The following is a 27323-nucleotide window of genomic DNA, read 5'->3' on the forward strand; positions in this document are numbered from 1 at the left end:
CAACTCGGTTTGCCTTTCTAGGTGATAAGTAGGAGACATTTTATGTCTTCCAAATTTGCTCAGGAAAAGTTTATTTTTCCCTGAAAAAAATCTGGAGTGTAGAAAAAAGTTACAAAGTAAACAGTTTGGAAATGGAAGGGGGCTTGCAGCAAATTTTAGGAACTAAATTTTCTTATTTTGCCAAATAGTCGAAATATGGCATTCCCCCCTTTTTGGTAACCTGATTAAGGGACATAATGGCTCTTTGTAAGGCTTTAACAGGTGAATTTCCTCACCCTGGCACTCAAGAATTGTTTCTAGCACTATGGACTTTATCATTTATACCCTCTTGCTATTTTCTATTTTTTTCTCCTTCTGTGCAAGCCAGTAAATCGAAGTTTGATGAATTCTAGTCTAGGTTTTTCAAGATGCAAACGAGTTTCTAGGTAAGAAATGAATAGTAAAAAAAGATTGGTATGTGAATTCCAAACTCTAGTTACTTTGGTTTAATCAATGGGTTTATTTATTTTTAAATTAATTAAAACAATTTCTGTGGCTGAACACAAATTAGAAATGATACAGGCTGTATGTAGGTAATGGTGGCAGTTAAAAGCTCAAATACTTTCCCCTTTTGAGGAAAAGAAACACATTTTCAAGGTGAAAGTGTAGAACTCAAGTTTAAAGTAATGTGTCTAGTAACTTAGTTTTAAAATAGTGTTTTCATAGATTCACCTGTACTTGATCTAGTTTTTAATCTATTGGATTCATAGAACCAATTCCAAGACTTTTTTCATGAGTGTTACTTTTATTGAATTGAAATGAATACATGAGTACTTTTTAAACACTGTGCCTAAGAAATGTTACGATTTTTTCTTCATACAGACCCGGTCAATAATGTAATATTTGTAGTATAATTTTTAAGCAGTTAGTTCAAAAGAAAGAATATTTTCCTCTAGGAGAGAATACAGTCTGAGGACTCCTGTGTACATGCTGTGTAACAAACGCGTACGAACAGTCTACCTGCCAAGTTTAGAGTTGTTATTTCAAATTGAGGCTTACAGCATTTTATTCCTTGTGCTTAAGAAAGGTTGCCTTGCCATGTAGTCACATCCATTTACCGTGTTTCCCTCGAAATAAGACCGGGTCTTATATTTAAGTTTTGCTCCAAAAGACGCATTAGGGCTTATGTTCAGGGGATGTCACGCTGTAAACCATGCTAGGGCTTATTTTTGGTTAGGTCTTATTTTGGGGGAAACAGGGTAGTTACTTTGGATTCAGCAATCATTGGCAAGCTTTCAGAGTGTAAAACGACAAATGAAGAGTTAGTGCTTTCCCTCAGAGAGTTTACCGTCTAGTAGGAGAGAGTGTCCAATGGTATAGGTAACCAGATACTCACATTGCACTTTCAAGATTAACTTTAGAGGTAGTAGTTATCTTTTAGCCTTTATTATCCATATATGGCCTTTCGGGTTTGATGGCAGATACCGTGGCCATCTTATAAACATCTATAAATAAGGCATTGCAAGAATAAAAATGCTTAGTCAGGGCTGAGCAAAGTGTGTGACTACGAAAAAAATGGCCCTTAAAACTTTAGCTTTGTAATAAAGTGATTCACTTCCAGTGTTCCAGGGCTTTTTAGATGTAAACAAGCACTAAATAGGTATTGGTCACATAGCTAAATTCAGTAAAAAAGATGGAGAATTTGGGGAGATGTTGAGGTGATGTCAGGAACACATGGGCCGTGTGACTCTTTGTCTTGTTCATTCACGCAGACACGTTTGTATATTTTTTAAAAAGCTATTTTTTTTATGCCATTAGAAATCTAGATTTTAGTATTATAGCTTACGAGGTTTCTAAAGCCATTATAGCTTTATACTTTGGAAGATAAAAATTTCCTTTTTTTGTCTAGAAAACTTTGTTAGTTTGTCTTAGTTCTCAAAAAAGAAGTGGCATTCAAAGATGAAGGATGACGTTAAAATATAAAAGAAATTGAGAGTAAATGATTGCTTGATTTTTCTACAAAAATATGAAGATATGATGATTTAATTTGAGTATTACTCAGGTCGGGTTGCGATTATGGCAGAAGTCCATAGCTGGTTATGGTGGTAGTTAAGAATTGGGAAGGTAATTAACACTGTTACTGCTCTTTTATTATTTTACGTTTATCAATATATTAAAAAAATCTTAAATGAAATCACACCTGTATGATAAAAATAATAAATAGGAAATCATAAGGATATTAAGTAGAAATTCATCTTGTAGTCATTAGTGAATCTTTGGGTATTTAGAGCATAAGGACCTTAGAGAGCTAGTCTAACTTTCTCATTTTACAGAATAAGAAACGAAAGCCCAGAGAGATTAATTAAATGAGTCGCCTCTGGCTGGCCACCCAGTTATTGCAGAGCTGTCGAGATCACAGCTGTCTTCCTGGTGCCCAGCTCTGTGCTGGTACAGGGCAGGCACTGGGTTTGTCTTTGTAGGATGTCTGAACGAACTGGCTCTGGAAGAGTCTCGCTCTCTCCTTCATGTACTGACTCAAAAGGAACTTTTGGGTTAAGAACCCTACAGCATAGGCGAACATAGCTCTTAAAGGTGTTCTTAAGCCAACAATCATTTATTTGCCTCTACTGTATAATGGTTTGGAGTTTTTTTTTTGGGGGGGGAAATGGGGGGTTGGAAACTATGATTATCCATCTAGAAAAATGCAGAGATAATTATTTCAAGATTTGATTATTGTTTTCATTTTAGAAGAATGTATTCATTACCATTACTAGATTCCTGTACCTTTTAACTGCTAATGTTAGGTGACTGCAAACATGATTGTACTCTCAGTGAAGTTTTTTTGGAGCGTTCTCTTTTTTACTGTGAAAATTAAAAACTATCTTTTTAAAAAGAAAAAATAATGCATAATAATAATGAAGCGGCAGAACGTGGTAGTTGAAGGCTGATTGGTCCTTGGGCTTGTTTGCTTAGGCCAGTGTGGAATCAGAGACACTTTTCTTTAGTGGCCCTTTAGCCTCACACTGTGGCTGTAGGTGTTAGGCTTGGCTCTAGTGGCAAGTGACTCTGGACTGCGATCAGTTTTCCTATTTCATCTGTTTTCTTTAAAAAAAATTTTTTTTATTAAATTTATTGGGGTGACTTTGGTTAGTAAAATTATATAGGTTTCAAGTGTACGTTTCTGTATTATATCATCTATATATTGCATTGTGTGTTCACTACCCAGAGTCAGTTCTCCTTTCATCACCATATATTTGACCCCCTTTACCCTCTTCTGCCACCTCCATCCCCCTTTACCCTCTGGTAACCACTAAACTGTTGTCTGTCCATGGGTGTTTGTTTCTTTGTATTGTTCGTTTGTTGTTTTTAGTTTTACATCCCACATATGCGTGAAGCCATGGTTCTCGATTTTTTCTGACTTTGCTTAATGTTTCATCTGTTTTTGTTGTTCATCGATTCAAGCACTTACTGGGTATCTGTTACCTGATGCTAGGTTTTATAAGTTAGGGACACAGTGGTGCCATGAGAAGACATGGCAGGCTCACAGAAAAAGTAACCCGAGCTACTGCTGTACCATAGGTGGTGTGCAGCGGATGCCAGCAGGAATGAGAGTGGCCTGGGAGTCACCCAGCTGTGAAGGGCATTACCTCTGAGGAAGTGACTTCAGCACAGCCATCCAAATCGTGGTAGAAGAAGGGGATTGGTAGCCAACCTGGAGGAAGGCAGTGTGTTGGAGTCTACAGAGAGCAGCTAGATGAGACTCAAAAGGCAAGCAGAGGCCAGCTTGGGCAGGGCTTACAGGATACGGTATTGGGGATTTTAAAGAGGCAGCAGAGCCGCTGATGGGTGGTAAGCAGTGCTTAACATGAGCAGACTTGTATTTTGAAGATTGAATTGGTGGGTGGGGCAGAGAAGGGCGACTAGGTTGGGAACCGCATCCTGCCTCCTGCTGTACTTAATGGGATGGGGAAATAATGGTTTGGACCAGACTGATGGCCGTGGAGATGGAGGAGAATGACAGATTTGAGAAATCCTTAGGAGTTTCAACGAGTAGGACTTGAGGACAGATTTGTTCTCAGGGAGAAGAAGGTATCAGGAAATGTAGGTTTCTAGTGTATTCCCTGCTTGGCTGGCTGGCTGGCGATGCTCTTCACTGATGCAGGGAGCTCTTGATGAGGACCAGGTTTGAGGAGGAGTTTCATGAGTTCTTGCAGCGTATGACTGACGTGGTGAATAGTGGACCATGATACCATTGTTTCAGCCTTCTTTCCGTGGCTAGTGGCATGCCAGAACTTTCCAAAATAATTTACTGGGTTCCCCTAAAAGATGTCGGTGAATGGTGAGCCCACCAAGGATTGCTGGTGGGGTTAGGGTCAGTGAAATGGGAGCAGGGAAGGACATTTTGTTACTTGCCTAATATGTAGCACTTTGCTTGTTTCTTGCCTACTCTGTAGCATTTTGTATGACTTTGCTCATCATAGACTGGGACTGGAATCCTATGGGAAGCCGACTAGCCACATTTTGTTCTTTTGTATCTCCACATTCTGGAAGCCGCTTTCTGTTGCTAGTTATGTATTAGGACAACGTCCTTGGGCTCCCAACAGATAAGCTGGTCGGTCCCACTGTGCTCTCAGTGGAAGGAGTTGTGTTTTAGGAGCTGGTTGCAGTCATACATGGGTGTGGGAGAAATTAATACATTACTTAAATGATTATGGAGAAAAATACCATGCTTGATCAGAATACTTACCTGATTTTTAGTGGAGTGTGTGTGTGTATACACTTCTCTATATAAATTATCTTAAAAGTCACTTTGTTCATTTATTATATAAAGGATTATATAACATAGTTGGTAGTAAATGAGAGGCATTGATAAATCCAGAAAAGCTTCTAAACTGCTGCCTTTAATGTTCTTTTAGATAAATTATGAAAACCCTGAACATTTATCTTGAAACAATTTTTTTGAGGGAAGTGTTTATATTTTTGTTTTCCCAGTTTATATTGGTAATAATTTCACCCATTTATTTTGGTTTTAGGTCAGACTTTGACCTTGTTGTGCATAAAGACTTCCTTCCGGCAGCTCGTCGTCGTTGGTTAGGGGTCTGTTTCGTACGTGCTGTTACTGACATTTCTCCTACGCCTTTCTTGAGGCCGCCATGACTCGGTCAAATGCATCAGGCTCCTTGCTGTCTCCTTCAGGGTAGGCAAGAGTGTGTGGCTTTACAGGTTAATTTAGGGACTTACATTGGTTGTAGGGACATGCTTCACTGGCAGGTTTTACTTTCGCCTCTAGTGGTTTTGAGGGATTATTTGGATAAATATAAAATTCAGAGGTAGCAATGTTCCCATGTGGTGGAATAGTAGAAAAGCTTGGTGTGCTGACTTAGCTTCAGATAGATTTGTGTCAACTATTCTGTAGCAATTTACAACTGATGCTGTTTCTTCAACTTTCTAGTTTTTAATTTTTCAAAAATTTTTAAAAAGTATTTTTTTGTTTTTTTTTTGTTTGGTTTCATCAACAGTGTATTATAGTTTAATAAGAAATCATTGTCTTCTGAAAGGTGTAAATACTAAATGGAAAGCTACATGCAGGTTCCTGTGATGTGGGTTTTAGTGGAAGAATAAAGAGGATGTTTATTTGGGGCTGATTCCCCCACCCCCACCCTTCAGCAGTGGCCCATGAAGCAGCAAATTTGAGTTTTCCACCATGTATCTCATCAACGTGGGGGTCAGGCAAAGAGCTACTGTTACTGTGGCTGAACGGGGGACCACAGGGGTACCTGGGGTACCACACCGAGTCCTTGTGTTGGGAAAGACAGGGAATTAGACACATGTGTTAGGTTTGACATGCCACTTCCTTTCCTTGGCCACCTTCACTTAAAAGTCAGAAGTTTCTACCTCATATTTGCATTACATCTGAGAAAGGGTACGTCGTGCCTCGGTAATTCATTCTCCCCTAGTTCTGTGGTAAGTTGGGGGACTATAACCGATTTAAAGAGTCTGTTCTTTTTTTATTCTTCTGAAAGAAACTGAAAACATTTTAGAATCTGTTCTGTTGACACATAATTAGCAAATGTACATATTATTTTAACACAGCTAAAACTATCATCTTTCACATACATGTAGCAGGAAAATAATGAGAAGTCCCTTGTAGAGTTACACGCATGCCTTTAGTTTCCAAGGCAGTGCTTGCCAGTACAGTAAGTGAATAATAAAGTGAATTTTAGCATAGGTGTGCAATAAAAAATATGCCAGGTTGCTGATGTACTTTAAAGTGTATGGGTCTAGAAATTATTTATGGATGGGACTAACAGTATATTGAAATTGTTAAGCCTAGATCGTCAAGGTGAACTTAAAAAAAAAAAATCGCAGTATTTTATGTTCTTGTATACTTGACCTTGTTTGTGCTTGAAATTTTGCTTTGGCCAATTGTAGGTATATTGATCTTGTCAGTAAAATGCAGACTCATCTTGAGAATTTAAAAATCTTGATTAAATCAAACTGTTTATTTTCTCTATTAGGTGTGTATCGGGGCACACCTAATACACACTGTTGCATGCAGAAATAACACATTAAAAGTAACAGTAATAACCATAACCACTAACAGTTACTGAGCATTTCCTGTGATATAGCTTTATGCCAAGTGTTTTAATGGATTGTTTCAGTTACTCATCAGAACAAGTGAAGGAGTAGGTGGAATTATTATCCCTATTTTACAGATGAGGAGACTTGGGCTGAGAGGTTAAATTGCCCAGGGTCACACAACTCTAACAAGCAGTGGAGGAGGAAATTGAATTCAAACTGACCATTCTCCAGAATCTGTATGTGTAACCATCATGCCACCTGGCTGCCTAGACCAGCTTTCATCTGAGGCTTGCATCACTGCTGTCTTAACAGGCAAAGGTCCATTAAAAATACCAGCAACACCCTGTGATTCTGTGTCATACCCTATTGCTGTATCCTGTCAACCCACGGAATAGCTGTCCACACTTCCTGTGGTGCCCGCTGTATTTATGGGGCCTGTTGGCTTGGGGTGTCTCCGTACCTAAAATGACCAGGTTCCCTGCATGTCACCCTTAATTCTCTTTCTCTCCTGTGGACGTGAAGAGAACAGTGGTTCTTGTGGAGGTTTTATTCTGTGGCTGAGAACTTGAATTGTGACTTCAGATCCAGTGAATCATAAAAATGGAAATAATATTATCAACTACTCACAACGATGGTAGGAGATTAGATGAGGAACTCCATCTAAAGCACTTAGTATAGCATCTGGCATATTTAGTGAGTAGTTTCTATTATCATCACCTCACTCTTAATCATTGACCTTATGAAACCATGTATCTTGATTTTGTTTTTAATTTGAAAAGTCCCCATAATCCTAGATTATGACTAGAAAGAACGAGTGGCCTGCAGTGGTGATTGGCTCTGTGATTTTCATTTTTCCTCAGAAGTAGACATCAAAATGATTGTCTGTATATGTCTTTGTTCAGGTGTATAATTAGATATTATTTACCCAATCCTCTTGTTGATTTCACAGAGGTGATTCAGATATCCCTGCTACTAAAAATGACACAGTTGCAGGAGCAGTTTTTCTTTCTGGCTGTAAAGATGCTTATCTGCTAACTAAATTGTGACTGTCTTGCCAGTGAACCAGTCATTCCTTTTTCCCAAACCTGCAGTTCTCCAAAATTGGTGGGTGATATTTTTCTGGGTGATCAGTGGTGCGGCATATTGCATCAGGTCTGGAATATTGGAACTTTTCAGTATCTACCAGAGAGGTACAGGGTGTCCTCAAAACCTGTAATTCTAGGTCCTCAAATTTCTGAACATTTGATTCAGCCCTTTCCTGCCAACCTTTGTTTATTGCAAAGAAGAGAGAAGATGGGATCTAAAATGAGAGCAGCTTTGGGGTTGGGGTCTAGGATATGAGCAGCGACTAGAAAGTGAGAAGATTCCTTCCTCTGGAAAGGTAAGACTTTCCAAACTTGGAATTCCACTGCCATTCAGATTGCAATGAAAATGAAAGAGATGGAGTGTAGACAACTTTCATTTTATTTTAGTCTATTTTAATTTCACTTAAAAGTGACTCTTAAGGGAAAAATAAAATGGGAGCAAAATGTAAACAGTTGATAAATGTGGATATACGAGAGTTCCTGTACTATTCTTCCATCTTTACTGCAAGTTTGAAAAACTATCAAAATCAAAAGTTTCTTAGATAACAGTGACTCTAGGACTTGATCTCAGTATTTAACACTTATGGAGCATGGACTTTGCGTGAATTTGCATTTTGCTGAAACTATTTACATAACTGTTTTCACTGAATAATCGAAGTAGGATTCATCATAACACTGAGGCAGGAACAATAATTGTCATTTTGAAGGTGAGGAGATGAAGTTTTAGATATTGTTTAATAAATTTGCCTAACATCACAGCTATTAATGGTGGAGTTGGGGCTGATTTAATGGTGGAGTTGGGACTCTGATTCAAATGGGCTCATTTAATAGCTTGCAGTGTTAACCTCTCTGCGGAAATTGATTTGGATGGTCCTTGCAAAATGACCTAGGTCATAGAAGGGTTAGGAGAGTCTGTATCAAGATATTTATTACACACCTGTGCTTTCGAGGGAGGTCTCCTGGAGAGAAGTTGAGAGGCTCAAGGGTGTCTATTAGGTGATTATAGTCAGAGAGGCTTCTTTTCCTTAGACCTCAGATCTTATCAATTGCAAACTCTTTCAACCTAGACACAAGCTCATTGCAAGACTTCTTAGTGTTCCAGCCTTGTTTTTATTTATCAGTCTAAGATGTAGCCAGCTTCAAAGTATTCAGCTTGCTACAGAATTGGCTCTCCTCAAAATTTCTTTACAGTGCTTATCCAAGATGTATTAATTTACTTAGCGTCTTTTTCTCGCTACGCAGGACTTGGCTTGCCCAGGAGAGAACCCAGGATGCTCCTTGGGTTCCCAGTCATAGCCTCGTTCTTCATAGATACATAAACCTGGGTGGAGATGCAGCCTCCGTGAAGCACTTGCAGACTGTTCTGCTAACACACAAGACAGCGGGCCGCCTTCTGCAGCCATGCACTGCGTGGTTTAAATAGGTGTAAAATTCACATGTATAAGTCAGACTTATAGGTTATGGTGTGGATGTGTGTTCCTTTTCCAGGAAATTTTTTAAAAAAGACACAATCCCAAATCCAAATACCGTTCTGCCTCATAGAAATATCCTATGGTGATGTATTTCTAGATTTTGTATAGGTTTATCGTTTTTTTATTTCCCTTCACGGTGAACAAGCTGTCAACTAGCTTGAGTTTAGTGAGCTTCTAATTAAAACTTAAGTTTTGCAATTTTTGGTGCACTTAAAATTTTAATTTTTGTTTTGATTGTGTTATGTTTCAGAGCTAAGTTTATCACCAGGTTTAGTATTTTAGGTTTTCCATTTTCCCTGCCATTACAAAAACAAAAGTGAAAATCTGGGCTGGTGTTTGAAACAAACTTCAAGTTTATAAGGAACGCTGGGGCTGGTATGGCTGCTGAGAGCATTCCATTTAGCTGTCAGGTCCAGCAGGATAAGGAAAACTCTGTCGCATGTGCTGTCAAGTACTTTCACAGGGACACAGTACAATAACACAGAGAATCTCTCCCCCAGTTGAGCCCACGGGTGGTGTCACTGCTGTGACTGAATTGCTGGCTGCAGGCAGCGCCACCGGGTTGTACCTGGAAACCGTGTGTCATCGTGCTTCCCTGTCCTGGTGTGGTAAACGAAGGGCAGCGTGCTGTCTGAGGGTTCGCACGCGCCCAGGCTTTGGCTTGCAGAATGGTTGACCTTAAGGCTTGACTCTCATTCTTTACAGCTCAGGCTCTTCAGAACGTAGGGAAATGCCCAATCATTGGCATTATCCTCTATGGGGCACTGCCATGATAATAATGACAACAGCAATAATAATAGCAGCGGTATCTTCACTTGGCAAACCTGAAAATGAGTCTTTACCACCTTTACTTCCTCTAAAAAAGACTGCTTCCGCCAGCTGTTGATTCTAGTAAGTGGTCTGATTTGTTTCATCTACAACACTCGACTTTTGATTCAAAGCTTTGTAGCATTCACACGCTTATGAAATGTCCTTGTGTATCTCTTTTCCAATATTCTGTTTTGTGATAGGATCCCCAGCGTCCCCTTTCCTCACTGTTTTGAGACAGTTGCATAGAAAACACTGTCCATCAATCCTGGGACCGAACAGCTAAAGGGACAGTTGCTACATGTCACTGCTGGGGGAAGAGGGAACAGGCGAGCCTGGCCTTCTGCCTGTATGCTCCTGCAGCTTTTCAGCGATGATTGTATCTCTCCTCCCTTCCCCCTTCCCAGGATTCAGAAGATACAGTTATTTTGCAGCTATAATGCACCCATTGGTCTTTAAGGAAGAGTAGAATGGTGAGATGGATTGAGGTAGCTTTTTCAGGTGTTTTCTCCAAGGGATCTGGAAAATGGATCTGTTTTGAGGATCTCTTGTAATTATGTAAAAAGTTCATCTGGTAAAATGAGAATGACTCATAAAATCGGTATTTATTGGACCTTAGAATCAAGACAGTCACCTAGGGTACTTGTCAAAAATGCAGATTCTGCAACCCCACACCAGTGTTGTTGAATTGAGATCTCTGAGGGCCCACTGTCTGGAATCTGAATGTTATTTGGGTGCTTCTGATGTACTCTAAAGTTTACAGAGCCACACCTTTATACCAATATGTTAACTGCGCAATGGATATACTGTGGAAATACAAAACAATTTAGACAAATGGTAACTCATATATTCTTAGAATATTTTTTTCAATTTTGCAAGTAATGTTATTGTCTTAAACATAAATGAGTGAAATGTAGCTGCTATTTGGCTTGTCAATGAATATAAAAGGTAAAGATGGACAAATGGTCAAGACTTTGAAAGCGTGGTACACTTTACAGGTCCTGTTAAAGGGTAGGGAATAGCACGTTTTGTACTTTGTTAAATTTTGTTTTTTTTTCTGCCACAGAATAATTAAAAACGTATTTTGTGTGTATTTCTAGTGTACATGGTGTGAAAAGTGAATAGACTTAATATGCAGCAGTAACTATTTTGGGGCTACCCATTTCAAGCCAGTATTTCCAATGACATGCGATACATTTAAAGTGAGAGTCATCTCAAAGGTAATTTGGCGAGTGGGTCACCGCCATTCTTTGAGGACTTGGTAACATAATTGTAAGAGACAAGGTGCTCAGGTGGAAGGTTAAAGGAAGCACATACATGGAATTCTTTTCTCGCTCTCCCTCTCCCTCCTTTCTGGTTTGTTCCTCACTGACCACCCCATGCTCCTGAGGTCAGCTCCCTGCACCTGGGCGTGGAGTACGGGGCCTGGGCCTTCCCTCCGATGCTCTCAGCCCCTCATTCTCCTTTCCCTCCTCCCTGAGTAAATACAGTCTATACTCAAGGTTTTGATTTTGGCCGTGTTTAGGGTCTTGTTCAGGCCCACAGATTCAGCTCCTATTTCCGTGTGATTAATTAACTCTTGTGTCTGTATTTTTATTTCCAGTATCTTCCCCCAAACTCCTGTCCTTAATGTTTCCAGCCTGTCTAAAATCGGGTCTTCCTAATTTCTCCTCCTTCCTAGGTCTGAAGCTCCAAGCCCATCTTTCTTTTTTGCCCCCTCTTTTTCCACCTGTCCTCCCCCCCCGCCCCCCCACAAGGCAATTGGTCGCCAGTCGGTCGAATGCTCACAGCAGCTCAAGGCAGTTCTTGCCGGCTGCCGGCTGCTCATGATGGCCGCCCACTGCTCATGGCAGCCCACGGCAGCCCATGATGGCCACTGGCCGCTCACGGCAGCCCAGCTCCAGGAAGAGCCGTTGTTCACAATCTTAGCTGTAGAGGGTGCAGCTCACTGGCCCATGTGGGAATTGAACCAACGACCTTGGCCTTAGGAGCACAGCGCTCCAACCACCTGAGCCACCAGGCTGGCCCCCAGCTCTTTCTTTTGAGCCTCAGCTGCCATCTCAAGCCTGCCCAGATGTCTCTGTTCCAGGCATCTCAGATCCTGCTGCTGTTGCAGGCTCCTTGTCTTCAGGGGACCCAGTGCCTTTATGTCCTGGCATCCTCGCTCCTACCACATTGCACCCTCCCTGACACCCGCTTTGCTATTAGAGCATGGTCCCAACCTATTCTTATGTGCACTGGAGGAAGACAGGGCAGTGACCAGTGTCTGGGTGAACCCCCCACCCTCCTTTCCTGCAGCTGGTGCCTCGCCACCCTGACTGCCAGTTTAGAAGGCCCCAAGCTCCTGCCCCTCAGCCCTCTGGGGCACAGCTGCCTGCAGAGAGGGAACCTGCCTCCGCACTCCTCCTGGGGGGCAGGGCTTGTGGGGCAGCCTCCGAGTGCAGCTGGGCCTTAGCTTTCAGAGTTCAGGCTCTGTCTCAGGTTGTCATGCGAGGCTGCCCTGTGCCTGAGGCCTGGGTCCCTCCCTGCCTGCCTGAGCGACATGTACCAACCCTTGCTTGGCTGTCTCCCAGCTGGTTCAGGACGTGGGTGGAAGAAGAGTAGGTGAGAGTTTGTCTGTCTGGCTTGTCTTTGCAAACCCCATCACTATGTTCCTGGCATCTGATTGCAGCATTTTCCCACGGTAGCATTGTTCTGATTAGGTACTGAAGGTGCGCTGTGGGTTAATCCACTGCTTGTGTAGGTTAGCAACAGTAGTGCTCATATTATAATGCTGTGTTGGAGAGAAAACTTAAAGTAGCAAGTGCAATCCTTTTGGGTGGGAATCCCTTGCTGAAGTGAGCATGGGCTAAGGAACTGTCCCGGAGTGGCTTTTAGCACCGAGGAACCATTAGGTGACACTGGCATCGGGGCAGATAGATTTCTGCCTTAGAAGCCTGCTGTTGGGCAGCCTGCTTTCAGGAGTGGGGTTTGAGAAACCCAGACCTATTCAAGTTCATGTCACAATGAGCTTTACATACAGGCCCCTTCCTAAGTCAGTTCTGCGAAGGGCTTTGATGGACACGGAGACGTGGCCAGTAATGACAAGGAAAAACTTCAGTAATGTCTTTGGATTTACATCTCTGAAGAGTATATGGCAATTTTTGTGTGAGGCTGACAAGAAATCCTTTGATTTTTGGAAACATGGATGTACCTGGTAAAAGTTAATTTATTAATGCCTCTCAGAGATGGATAAGAAGTATAAGTGTGCAGATCTTTAGAATATTCTTGCTAACTTTTTGGTACGACTTCAATGTTGGTGAAGGGGTGCTTATGTAAAATCGTAATTCTGCTGGGTTCTGTGAGATACACTGAAAATGTCATCCCTGCCTGGGAAGTCCAGGGCAGCACACGTGACAGTGTGGAACAGGATGGCACAGTGTCATTAAGTGCTGTCAGTGTCGTAGGAGCAGGGAGTGGCCAGTCCAGGGCTGGGCAGGGGAGAAAAATTAGGAAGTATGACTTGCACTCTGTTGATAGGTTGGAGGAACTGAGACATAACATGAACGAAATTGTGGAGATACTCTTAAGTCAAGGGTCCTGGCAGGAAGCAGCCGGCCAGCCCAGAGCAACCTGCAGGGGTCAGGGCAGGGACCTCAGTCCCAGCGTCTTCTCAGGGAGAGCATGAGCTGGGGGCAGGGACAGGGCCACTGCCACTCACCCGCCCCTCCTCCTGTCAGCCTCCTGGGACAGCCCAGCAGGCGCTCTGGCTCAGGGAGGAGCAGCGCTGGCCGTTGGCTGCAGGAGAGGGGCAGGGCTGGGTAGATAGGGTGAGGCTGGGCTGTGGCGAAATTGGACGTTCACAGTGAGAGCCCGACTTACATTAAGTGCTGGAAATGGAGTTGAAAGGTTAGTTTGGCAACATGTGATGGATTGCAGTGGAAGAGGGACTAGAGGCAAAATGTCAGAGGCTGTTGAAATAGCCCAGCCAGTAGGCAGTGGGACTCTTACTACAGCAGGGAACAGTGAAATGGAGAGGAAGAGACCGGGGAGGAGGGGGATGAGCAGCTAGTTGGTCCAAGGGGCCCCAGCATGGAGCTGAGAATGGCTTTGGAAAGAACTTAGGTTGATATTTTGAACTTAGATTAGATTCAAAAATAGAACACGTTTGAGGAGGGTTAGACGTATAAAAAGATTTTAAAATATCACTTGAGAAAGGTTCCAAAAATCAAGCTGCTTCACGGGGAAGTTGTGCAACTTGCAGGTCATGAAATGGCAAAATATTAAATCCCCTCTCTTTTTAAAAACAAAAGCCTGGATCTTATAAGAATGATTTTGGAACTATTTTCACATACAGTTTGACTTTCTTTTGTAAATGTCCTTATAACATGGGCACAGTCAGAATAATATGACACAGTTCTGTAGAATAATACTACTCTTTCAGAATCAAAACAACACAATGCCAGTTTGATTAGGAGTATGTGAGAAGACTATACAAAATACACTTACAGTTACTACAAATTAAAGTTGATCAGTTTCGTTCAGTTTTCTTGTGAATGTGTGTGTTCCAACATTACGAAGAACTGTCTCACGTTTTATACTTCAACTGCTCTGTGCGGGTACAGCTCGATTAAAAAGACGATCATCATATTCTATGAGAGAATACAGTAGAGAAATAGTTGCAGCCCAATAGAAAAGCAGTAAAGGTTATAAGTAAATAATGTATAGAAAGAAAATTTAATGGCCAGTGAACATGAAAATTTCCAAATTAATGCAAATTAAAATGAGATATTTTTACCTCCTTATCAGATTAATCAACATTTAAAAAATACTCCTGATGCTGCCAGAATATAGTGAGACCTGCATGCTGCTCACTGCTGTCTAAAATTCAGTAAGGGTAAACATTTTGGAAAGAAATTAGGGAATATATGTATCAAGACCTTTATAAATGGCCATTTCAGTTGTATCAGTCATCTGCCCTAAGGAAAACCCTGAAATCTACTCAACCATTATGAGTAAGAAGTCACAACATTTTTTCCTCACAATGAAAAATTGAGAATGGTTAAATTTGTGCTATATTCATATGTTAGAATATCATGCAGGCATCACAAATCATGTGTTTGGAAAACATAAAGCTTAGAAGAGTAGAGTACAAAACAATATATTAACTGTGGTCCCAATTTTACACAAATTAAATCATAAACATAGAAAAAGACTAGGGAAAGTACATCAGTTTTAAAAATGAGTAATTTCAGGGATTGGCAGTTTCACTTAGTCAAAAGCTCTGATTGCAGAGTTACACAGATCTGGTTTGAATCCCTGGACAAGCCTTTAATTGGCCGTGTGACTTTGGACAAGTGACTTACTAGTTCTATGACCACAGGCAAGTTTTTAAACTTAGATATCTAAGACTTGGTTTCTTCAGCTGTAAAAAAGGGGGAATGGTAACTACTTATCTCCTGGGCTTCCTTGGATTAATGTAGCAGTGAAGCCAAAACACTCCTCACAGTGCTTCTTGCATTGTTAGCACTCAATAAATACTAGTTATTTGGATTGTAGGTGGTTTTTATTTTAATCCTTATATTTTTTATATTTTCTACATTTTAAACTGGAAGGTACTTTTACAATCAGGAAAAACAACAGCAACTACTTTAAGAAGCCATTAGGTACTTTATGTGGAAGGAAAGACTGATATTTTTTGCTATTTTGTGGTATAGACGGAGTTTTTTTCTAAAAAGTAATTCTAACTATTTATACTTCTGAAACAAATGCTCCCAACTTTTGCCTCTTAGGGTTTTCTTTTTTTCTAGATCACTTAGCAGTATTTGGCCTACGTTTTTCCTATCCCAAAGAAATTTTGTTCTTCAGTAAGTTAAATTTAAAAGACCCCTCCTTAAATTTTCTGAAGTCAAAAAAAAACAAGAATCATGTTTTTAAAATTTTCTGTAGATGAGATCTGAATTTGGTTAATATTAACTGCACATTTAGCATTCAAATTTCAGACATATTTCGTGCTAGCTTCTGTACATCTCACCTAATTGTTTAAACATGTGAGCATGATTTTGATATTTGGGAGGTGGAGGAGAAACCCCTTGAGATTTTTGAGCTTGAGTTAAAAGGCTTATTGTGTCTTGGAGTCAGGTGATGTAAGCTGGTAGGGAGACTTCAGCATCTGGGACTCTTTCTCCTTGGAATTGTGTCCTCATAGAAGAAACACATTTGGGCTGCATACAACCTGGAGAAACTTTTAGGCAATAGTTTTTTTCACAGGAGGGCAACAGCTTTGCACTTGTAATAAAACAGCTTCAAAGCTTTTGTCTCCTTGAAGTTATGTTACCTTTCATTTACCTCAAACATTCTTTATTATATCTTCTATGGCAAACAGAGGAAGAGAAGAAAAGGAAAAACAGAGACAAAATGATTATGACTAAGTGGGTTAATAGTAGCATAAAACTTGAAAACCATAGAATCCAGAATGTACGTAAGTACATTTTATTATTGTATTTTGTCAAATCTAAGATGGTACCGATTGTAAGATAGATCCTATTTTGATATATTGAAATGGGGAAAAAAGTGTATCTTAGAATCAATGAAATACAGGAATGAGTAAAAAATTAAAAAAATAAACACCCTTCAGTTTGCAGTCACTTGTGTTTTTCAATTTTGTTTACTGAACAAAAAGGAAAATCACCTGAATGCATCTGAAATTGGAATTTAGGGTTGTCTGAATGGCTAGCTGGGTGACCAGATGTTTGTGGGGCCAGCCCTAGCCCATAGGGTGCCTGTGTAAACTAATAAGAGGTGCCCTTTCTATAGGGCATGTGGATTGGCTGCATTTTTACACCCACTTGCTTTCCCCAGTCCCTTGTGTAGTGAAAGGACTGTACAATTACATACTAACCGTAGCAGCCCCTGCCAATCACCACAATTTAGGGTCACCAGCTTTTTTTCTCCCCTTTCCTACAAACCAGATGAGCTCTGTCTACTTTTTTCTTTTTTAATCAAATAGTGGAGACTTAAGTGTGGAAAGGATCCGATTGAGAGATGGATTATATAGGACTGCTTGGGAGAGCAAAGAATAATTGATGGAGTATGATTCTTGATGGAGGGAGGAACCTTAACTCACAGGAGCACAGCTGCTCTGCGCTACGAAGGCAGCGCGAATGGCGGGTGCAGATGTGCGTGAGGGCAAAGTAGGAAGTGGGGCTACTTGTTTATGCCTTGCTCCTCGAACCAGGGGATATATACCTTCACTGAGGACAAAGAAGTATGTTGTATAAACATGCCTGTTTGTGTTGTCCGTAGTGCTAGGTTGATAGTTACTTAATTGTTGGGTTTCACTGAAAAGTTGGATTCACTGAAAATGTGGGTTTGTTACTTGGGGTTAGATATTACATCTGATAGGTAACTCAACTATTTTTATCAAATTTGCCAAAATATTAAATGCTGTAAACGTGACATACTGCATTATTCCTAACTACTTGCTGAATGTTATCAATTTAATTTATAATAAGGTGTCCACAAATAAACCTCATAGAGTGAAAATGGCAGGATTCTTGCTAATAGTTTGATGGCTGGACTTCAGACAAGTGCAGCCACACTTGTTTATAGCAAGTGATGTAGGTACAGTGCAAAGATGATGGTGACGCACGTAGAAGAGCAGACAGGGAGAAAAGCTACATGTAGCAGTGTTTCTTGATTTGAAGTCCTGTGCATTGATCAACATATAATAAAGAGAATCACATTTGTACCATGTTTTATTGCTTACCAGGCACTTTAATACACCATGTGGCATTTTATAGAAGAAGAAATTTAGGATTTACTCAGAGCCACATGCATGGATGAGACGTACTTGATTCCAGGCCGCATGATTCCAAAACAGAATCAAATGCCTTTCCACCATGGGGATCCTGAAATGGTGAATTACATTTGTTTTTTTTTAAGTGGACCCTGTCTATGCAGTTTCAGATATTAAATGGTATTTAATACAAACACACAGACCTTTGTATACTGTGGTGATTATGCTCATCGGTTCTGATTGCTGTTGGGTGGTGTAGCAAGTTCTCTGATTAATATTTTATTCTCTAATTATGCCTGTGAAAAATTATTTAAAATGGTAAAAGCTTGAATTTAGTTTCGGTAGTTGAGCCATTATGAATGGCTTAAGTTGGTAACATCCAGGAAGTAGTTAGGAATGATTTAGTATGGCACATTTTTATAGTATTTGATATTTTTAACTTGGTGAAAGAGTGAGTTTCATGATACCAGGGAATTTTTTGGTGCTTGACTAGAATTTCACCTATAATTCAATAGGAATAATTTAAACAGTAAGCTGGAACAGTGTCTGAGCCGTGTAGGTGGTGGAAGAACAAAGGGTGGTAGTAGACCCCTTGTTCTGTAATTGCATGTTACGGAACTTCTTAATAGAAGATCTTGCTCTAATTATTAAACAATCATAATGAAAAGTAAGAATTAGAGTTGTAACACATAAAAAGATAAATTAGAGAGTAGCACATTTATCTTCAAATTATAAGGACAAAAGTGTAGTAATTTGCTGTGATTTGGTGATTTAAGAAGTTTTAAACCTGTCCGTTAAAATATTTTGCCATTTAAAAAAGTCAATGTGCCAAAAGTTAGTTTTCATATATGAAGAAAAAGGAAGTTCTTTTGACATTGTTTACTCATCTACTAAGATCTTTTAAAATATACCAAAAAAAAATGTGTACAAGTGGACACTTTGGTTAACATTGCTTAAGCAGTAGTTCACTGTAATCAGAAGTGTCTGGATGCTGATGGTAACCACTCTGAGCACCTCTTGTCATTGCAGGAGTCAAACATGACTTGTATTCTCTTTTGTTATCGGTGTATAAGTATATTGAGTACTACAATTTTAATACAGTTTTCCTTTCTTAAAATGTGTATACATTTTTTTGGCACCCTCTGTATATTAATATTAGGATTCTGCATAGGAGCCCTGAATCTGTTATAAAATCTGATAAATGTTACTAAGAAATGCCTTTTGATGCTGTCCAGTATAGACTTAGAATTTGTTTATTTCTGCATCCACAGAGGCTGAAATACGCAACTATTGAGAAAACTAGATTTATTGATAAGTGATTTCAATTAAAATGTTGTGAGTCTGCGCATCCAGGAGTCTTTCTTGCCTGGCAGCTCTTTCTGTGGAGAGGAGTTTGACTTCTGTCCCCCACCCTCAGAGACTCTTCTCTAGTCCTGATAAACGGGAAGATTGTAATTTACTGTCTACCCTTGTCATACACTTGTTCCCCAGGAAATGGTGTGACTTTGATATGTCTCTTAATGTAACAGATGTCCCATTTACTGCTTAGTGGATTGGATTCATGAAAAAAATTTACAGGTTACCCTTCTGTAAGAGTTTACTTTGAGGGATTTTCATAGTAATTATGAAGAATTGATTATCCGAATTGGATCGCTGTTGCTAGATAACTCGGCCAGCACTTGCTGGCAACCTGCTATAGCGGGGCCAGGCACTGGCACATTCGTATTTGAATCCAACTCTAAAGGTACAATGTATCAAAGCCTTAGGACCGCAGTTTATAACATTTGGCCATTTAAAGTGTTGGGGAGAATTCCTGCAGGAATTAGCTTTCGTACTGGATTTAAAGAATGGTTGATAACTGGAGAGAGTAACAATTGAATGGGGAGGAGGAAAAACGAGTGAGGACAGCAACAAAGTTTTGTATTTAGGAAATAGGAAGAATTTGGTCTGGATGGGATAGAGCAGATGTGTGAAGATGAGCTTCAGGAGGGCTTTTTGAATGAGTCTGGGTTTATTTCCTAGTCCGGGGGAGCCCGTGACGGTTTTCACATGAGGACGGAGGAAATCAGACCTGTGCTGTGCATAGTCAGTGTTCAAAATCACGTCTGGCTTTCCCCGCACCATTCTCCCTCCCAGGCACCCAGGAATACTGTCCCCGCGTCAGTGACGTTCTCTCCCCTCGCAGCCCTCCCAACCCACGGCGCCCAAGTTCATACATTTATAGATTTATGTCTGTGTCCCGGGCACGGCCTCTTAGACTCTGTCCACATTTCAGTGTCTGCTGGACTATTGGAAAGACTTCTTCTGTGAGTTCTCTGCTTGTGCCTGTCCCTTCATTTCACACTTCTGCACACCCATTTTTGTGTTTCCCCCTTGAAAACCAAATTGACCGCCTCCGCTGGCACTTGGGTCTTCCATTGTTAATGCGAGCCTTACTTTCTAACCATAGTATGTATTCTTCTTGAAGTATATCCCGTAATCAGACTTAACTGGATTACTCATGGTTCCTAAACACACAGCAGTTTCCCTCTTCCGTGCCTCTGCTCTTGCTTGCCCTATTTGAGGGTGTTTCCTCCACTCAAACCTATTGTTGCCTGTCCGAATCCTGCTTGTCTTCAGTCTGTTTCAAATGCTGCCTCTTCTGTACAGCCATTTCTAATTTCTTTTCAATTGAATGCAACTTCCTTATTAGAGTGTCTTTTCTTTCTAGTTCTATGGGGCACATGCCTTCTTGTAGACTGTTCCATCAGTAACCACACAGCGAGGTGCAAAGGGTAAGTGTGGCAGCGCCATGCCCTCCTGTCTCTTGCCTGGCCCTGTGGCAGCTTTCCTGGCCCTTTTCCTGCCTGCAGCATGCTGCTTCTGCATTTCTGTCCATTCTTGTTTTCTTCTTTTATGTTATAAGCTCTTTGAAGGCAGACTAGGGCTATTTTAATAATTGTATTAGTATTTTTCTGATTATGCCTATTAAGGGTTAAGGTCTGATTTTGAAAATAAGTAGTTATATTGTACAGTCCTTAATAAGTAACCAAGGTGCTTTTGTCTACCTTGTAATGTTTTGATTAACCTTAGAAAATGATGGATTCTCCGAAAGGAGAGAATCCTGTGTATGTTGACTAAAGAGCGTAAGGATAGAGGAAAGTGGGGATGGTAAATGTAGTGTAATATCACTGATACTTATTAATTTTATTGTTGTATCCCCATACAGCCAGCGTACAGTCTGTAGAGTAGGTTTACAGGTTTTGGTTTAATTGGAAATTAAATTAAAACTCTTAGGTAAAAGTTGTTATATTGTAACTATATTATTATAGTGCTAAATCATATTGTGTCATTGTTCCTCTCTTTTTAGCTCTTCTGACTAGACAGAGGTGACCAACAATTTCTTGACACCCTATGTGACTGCTGTGCATATAGTCAAGTAATGAGCCAGTTGCACTCAAAATGCGCTGTTTGGCTCTTTCTTTCTGCCTTGTGAAAAAGTGAAGTCTTCTTCTTCAGTGGCAATGGTAAATGAGCATCCTAACATGCAGTTGGTTTTGTTAAGTTTAAGATCAAGTTCTAATCAAGATTCAAAAACTCAGTGTCTGTTTTTGTTGAGGACATAGTTTCATTTTTATCTGCTCTCCACTTGTCTTGCCATTGTTTTAGGAATCCTAGAACGCCATAGCTGAATCTGTAATCTTGAGGCATTTTAAATGTGAACATTTGTGTCATGGATAGTTAGCCTGAAACTTTTAGGATTTAAAAACGGTGCGTTTTTCTCACAATAGAATGAAGTATATATAGCAGTTCCCCCCTTATCCACTGTTTCACGGTTCACAGTTTCAGTTACTTGCAGTCAGTCGCGGTCTGAAATATTAAATGGAAAATTCCAGAAATAAACCATAAGTTTTACATCGTGAACCATTATGAGTAGCCTGATAAAATCTCGCGCACTCCCACTCAGAACGTGAATCATCCCTTCGTCCAGTGTCTCCGTGCTGCAGATGCTCCCTGCGGGGAGTCACTTCGCAGTGGGTTATGAAAAGACTGTTACTGTTCAGCTTTATGGTAAAGTGTAAAGATTGAATACTGTTTGTTTTGCATTAAGTACTTTTATTAATAGACTTATATGTAGTCTCACATCATAATTTTAAAGGAAAAAAATAGTACCTCCTGGGGAAAGAATCTCTGAGGTTTGCTGAATTCCATTTCCACGCGGATGAGATGAGAAGGTTATAATGGAGTCCAAAGCAGATTCAAGGCAAAGTGTGGCAGCCTCATCAGATACAGCTTTGCGGCCTAGTGACTTATAATGAGGGTGGCATGTAATTAGAAATTGTCCCTGTCTTTTCTGAGTACTGATGAAAACCATGGCTCAGAGGTTAATTCAAATAATAATTAATATTGGTCTCTGTCAGTACAGGGTGGTAATGAAATCTTTCGTTATTTGATGACTTTGACTTTAAATGTTGAGCAAGGAGTGGAAATGGTGCAATTCCTCACAGTAATTGTGGCAAAGCACCAACATCTGAACACAACATGGTACAAGTACGCTATTCAGACGTGTGGAGCACACAATTTCTTTGTAGCCTGTAATTGCTTACAATAGAAGCTGTAAACGTGACATAGAGATATTAGGGTTATTTTATTTACTAAAGTGATAATTATTTAGAGTGAGATATTAGCAAGGCACTAATAATCGATCCGCCATTTTGGACTGAGAAAGCTTTCTCTGGTTCTTCACATCTCCCACTGTATGTAGTGTGTGCAGTAAACAGCATTTAAATGACCCACTAAATCTTAACAGATCACATACACACGTTAATCCAAAGACAAAAACATCACATGGCTGGTTGTCTAGAACCCCGGATGTCCTTTTCAGCCTTCGAAAGTCAGCGATTCTGTAAGTCGGTACACCACGTTTGCTGAGCAGTTTTCATATATAGAGTTGGGGGTTACAAATGAAGTAAGAAGATAAATACTTGATATAAGAATGTTATTTGGAAATGCATAAGTATCTGTTAACACAAATCAACTGTTGTTTTACTAAGCCATCAGTGCCAAGTAGAATTGTTTGACTAAAATAATTTTGGTGGTAGGAAGATATTTCGGCAGGGTGGTTTAAAAAAAAATTACTGATGCTTCATTGAGTAACTTGCTCTAAAACCACAGTTTTCTTCCTTGAAACATTTATTGAAGAATCTCTATAGCTTAATCTCTGAGGGTTCTATTTGGTATCATTGTAAGCAGCAGCTTTTATAGGGAAAAGTAACAGAACAAAAGAAGAAGGCTTCATATGAAGTTTGAGGACTCTGAGATGCTTCCAGATGCCCACATAGTAGAACCTTTCAAGCACATTGAATAAGAGCAGTAGACTCAGCCATCAAGGACCTTTCACCAAGTTCATTAACTCACAGCCAGTCTTACTTCATTTGCACACTCACCATTTTCCATGATGTTCGGTATCATTTAGAAGAAGATCTCGGCATATTATTTTATTTTAAAACATTTCAATATCATAAAAGGAAATAATTTTTTTCCAAATTGCGATCGAAGCTTGTGTGAATATTTTAAGAGGTTTTTTTTTTTTTTTTTTTTAATTTAAAGGCTGTGCTATACATAAGGAGCAATTTGTACACGTTTTCGTCTCTAGAATGTACTGGGTGATAGGCAGCTGTGGGACAGTTAGGATCAGTAGGTTTAATTTGATTCCAGGAGCAATCACAATTCTGAAATGTCAGGATCAAAACATTGTTTTACTTACAAAGGCAATGTTCTGTAGGGTGTTGGTGTGAAGACCATTTGGGGGTCCGAGGCTTTGGGGGAGGTGGTCAGAGTTGATGAGAAATTCATCTAGAGCTGTTGTGGTATGGGGCAAACCAACAGTGATTGTAGAAGAAACCAGAGAAAAAGCATCGCACTGTAATCACAGTGACCTCCCCGCCCCAAAAGCCTGACTTGTTGCTTCGTTGTATAACATCTTCAGTCAGCTTCACCCCGCCTTCTTCCCGCGGGGGGGTTTTCACATGGCTTCCAACGCTCTCTGGCTCCTCAGCACTCTGGGACCCTCTGTTTAGCTGCATTGTCCTCCTTTCTCACACTTGAGTGTTCTGCTCACTCTCTTCCTCCCTCTGCTTAGAGCCCTGTCCACCTGCCCTGCCTACCTGGCTGGCTCCTGCCCCTCCTTTGCCTCTGGTCACTCACTGCTCAGGGAGACCTGCCCTGGCTGTAACCCTTGTCAGGCCCCAGCAGCCTATTCTGCTTTTGTGGCACTTATCCCACTTGTAATTACATGTGCCATGACTAGCGGGGATCTCAGAGCGTAGAATGGACTCAGCTCTCATCAGAAATGTGCGCAGTGAATGAATGAATGGAAGGACTTAACTGGTGGGTAAGGACGGTGGGGCTTTGAGGGTGCAAGTGGCACCACGGGGAGGGGAATGGTGGGAAATTCTGCTGGCAGCGACAAGAGTCAGAAATATACTGTCTGACACATTGGTTTTTTGAGTTTATGGGAGAGCTAAATGCATGTCTCCTATGATCAGTGAGAAATGAGACTGGAGAAAGACAGAATTTTACAGGTGACCTTAAGAAACAGCAGCAGTATTAAGAGGATTTGCCTCCTAAAAGAGATCAGGGTGACTAGCTGGCCACATGGGGCTGAACTTTGGAGTGCAGTCTTGATGAATAGGGGTGAAGGAACCATTGCTGTTCTTCTTACAGAATCAATTGAACTTGAACTGAGTGAGGGAACTTGTCAGCATACAGATAGCCCCGACGTATCCAGCTTCTGTTTGGTAAAGAAAGCCCCCTGACCTCGGGCTGCTTAGCCAGCTTGTGGGTGCAAGCAGGCCTTGGAACCCCCTTCAGCAAGGCATCTCGCTCTTGTGTATATGGTAACACTGCCTTAAAAAACAATCAATGGAAAACAAAAAGATAGCCATGTGATATAATGGGAAAAACCCAAAACTTGGGGAGGAAATCCAGGCTCCTGTTTTGAATACTACTATATATGGACAGAACCCCTGAGGGAGCCTCATTCCTGTGTTTCTAAAAGGCAGGAACACAGAAACTGGCTGCCTCCGTCATCGGGCTGTGGTGCGAGGTGAGGGCGAGGGATAGAGCCTCTGTCACACTGTGGTCTCAGATGGAAACGCGGCTCCTCTGACTTCTTTGTTTTGCACGCTGCATCAAATTTACCCTCGGGTCCTGTTGGCTCTGCCTTCATTTGGTGTGTGCAGGCTCCCACCACTTCTCTCTGCACTTCCGCCACCTGCCCCGTGGCCACTGTTTCCTGCTGGCATTACTGCGTTTCTCCCTCATTGCTGTCCTGCTGCCTTCTGTCTGTTGCAGAGGAGCAGAGGGTCCAAGCCCAGTCAGGTCACCACCCCCCCCAAAGTTCCCGTGGCCCCCTCAAGGCAAAACCACCGTTCTCACCGAAGCAGCAGGCTCGCGCCCTCCTGTGGGTCCCTGGGATGCGCACTGAGCTCCCACCTGGAGCTCCTTCATCTCCAGCCCCCTCAGCTCCTTCCAGACCTGCAAGTTCTGGAGGTCTCCCCACACCGCCCGTTAAAGGCGCACCCCTTCCTCCAAACTTCCTGTGCCCCTCCTGCCCTAGTGTTTCTCCTGTTGTCCCATTTAGCTACTTAGACGAGCTTACTTCTGAGTCTGTCCTCACTAGGGTGCAGTTCAGCTCTGCGAAGGAAGGTGGTGTTCCTGTCATGTGTGCTGGTGCGGCCCCGATACCCAGAGCGCTGCGTGACGTGTGGCAGCTGCTCAGTAATATTTGTTGCCTAAAAGTATGTGGAAGTTAGCCATTGGAGGGAAAACACTGTCAGTTTGCTTCTTTGTACTACACGTTTTTGGCATGGCACAGCAGGTGAAGGTTATGAAAGATAGTAAATATTGCTGTACTGTAGTGGTTTCCAGAAATTAGACATCGCTTTGAGATGGTCAAAAAGGTAATGTAATTAGCAAATTAGATTTTCTCCCTCCTGTTTAGGTTTAGGGTAAGGCTTTTTTGGCCAGAGGAGCGCAGGGTCTTTCCTCAGGGCAGCGCATTGGGCACAGGACTTGTCTTCGTCCTGTCTCCTGGTGATGTTTAGTGTGATCTTCTGGTGAAGCTGATATATTCTGTCTTGGAAAGGAAATTACTAGAATTCCACTCATAACCTTAGTTTTTATAGTCAAATTTGAATGACGGTGATTTGCCTGCTTGAAAAGGAGAGGCGTCATTGTATGTTTTCATTTAGTTACTTTTTGTTGGTTATAATGTAAACACTGGCTAGTTCTCAGACTTGGCAATATCTTGGTGTAGAACTTTTCAAAGAGCTCAAAATTATTTCACATGTGTTATTTCAGTGTATGTTTTGTTTATTTAGAGAGAGTGTGGCCTCAGTGTAGATGAGACCTTGGCCCTCACACGGTAACAGCCCCGACTTCTTCACTCGTACTTTCCTTGTGGTCACAGGGCCACTCAAGCGGTTCTGTCGTTAAACCTTAGCTGTGCTGGGGGGATGGGTGGGCAGGATGCGTTGAAAAGCGTAAAATAACTAGCTGTGAAAGTTGGTTGAGTTAAATTTGATCGTATGTTCATGTATAGCATAGTGCATTCTGGGCCATCACTGGAGTAATTCATAACACTACTTGGATGTGGGAAAGTGTGTGTGCCCGTGGGGCAGGGAAGTCTGGAGGCGACATGCTTCCTTTTTGATTGAAGTAAGTCTGAATTACGATTTCAGATGAGTGGACTGAAAATATTTTTTAAACTTCCAAAGCAGGAATATGGAAAATTTGGACAGCTTTCATCTTGAATTTGTCATCCACAATTGTTAAGAAATTTAGATAGATCGGTTTTATACCTTTAAAATATTTGGAGTGTGTGTAGGGTTTCAAAGATTCATAAACTTTCCCCCCCCAAATTCCTTCAAAATTGAAATATAGATTAGCATCAGATAGACACATTCTTATATTTCTAGTATTTATTAAATACGCTACCTATAGGTTTTATTGTTCATGAGTTATTACTTGATGAGCTCTTTCTGCTAGGCACCCTGGGGGGCCCTGGGATAACAGGCCTGCCCTCAGGGAGCGCCCCTCCCTGCAGACCCTGTCACACTCCTGTAAGCGCTGTGAAGGAAAGCAGAGAACACAGTCTGAGAGCAGACAGCAGGCGTCCTCTTCCCCGTGGTGGTTCTCACTTACCTGTGAGGAAATGGTGGCTTCGTGAGAGCTGACAACCCAGCCACGGCTACCGGCTGGCAGAACCTGGGTGGAAGGTAGATCATTTGACATAGGGAAAAAAATTGTAATAAATTATTTTTCTAACATCTGGCTGATTGTAAATACACTTATTCCAAAATATTCACACCATAAAACATGTATAAAGTAGAAAGTGAAGGCTACCACCCCCAGTAAAGTCCAGGACATTAATTATTTCTGTAGACTTTTTAGTGGGACGCAGGTTTTCACAGTGTGATCATAATTATACATGTGCAGCTCCCCTTTTCCCAAATACCATGGCTGATCTTTTCATATCAATACATAGAGCTCTACTTTTTCTTTTCTAAAAGCTCAAAACAGCGGCATCCTGTTCTAAATAACTTGATTTACCTGACCACCTCTTGTGGACAGTGTGTC

The 27323-nt window shown here is 41.1% G+C and overlaps 1 protein-coding gene across 4 annotated transcripts in view; it reads left to right on the forward strand.

The window, feature by feature from the left end:
* The window catches only part of CHD7 (chromodomain helicase DNA binding protein 7), a 177975-nt gene that overhangs the window by 2665 nt on the left and 147987 nt on the right, over window positions 1–27323 (forward strand). Inside the window, exon 2 of one of the 4 annotated variants that reach the window (XM_081070844.1) lies at window positions 20413–20476. The exons of the other annotated variants lie outside the window; for them this stretch is intronic. The gene's annotated coding sequence lies outside the window, so the exon portion shown is untranslated. The remainder of the gene's footprint in view (window positions 1–20412; window positions 20477–27323) is intronic. 4 annotated transcript variants of the gene reach the window in all.

The sequence above is a fragment of the Rhinolophus hipposideros genome (genome assembly GCF_964194185.1).
Source record: "Rhinolophus hipposideros genome assembly, chromosome: 13".
In the NCBI taxonomy this organism is placed as follows: domain Eukaryota; kingdom Metazoa; phylum Chordata; class Mammalia; order Chiroptera; family Rhinolophidae; genus Rhinolophus; species Rhinolophus hipposideros.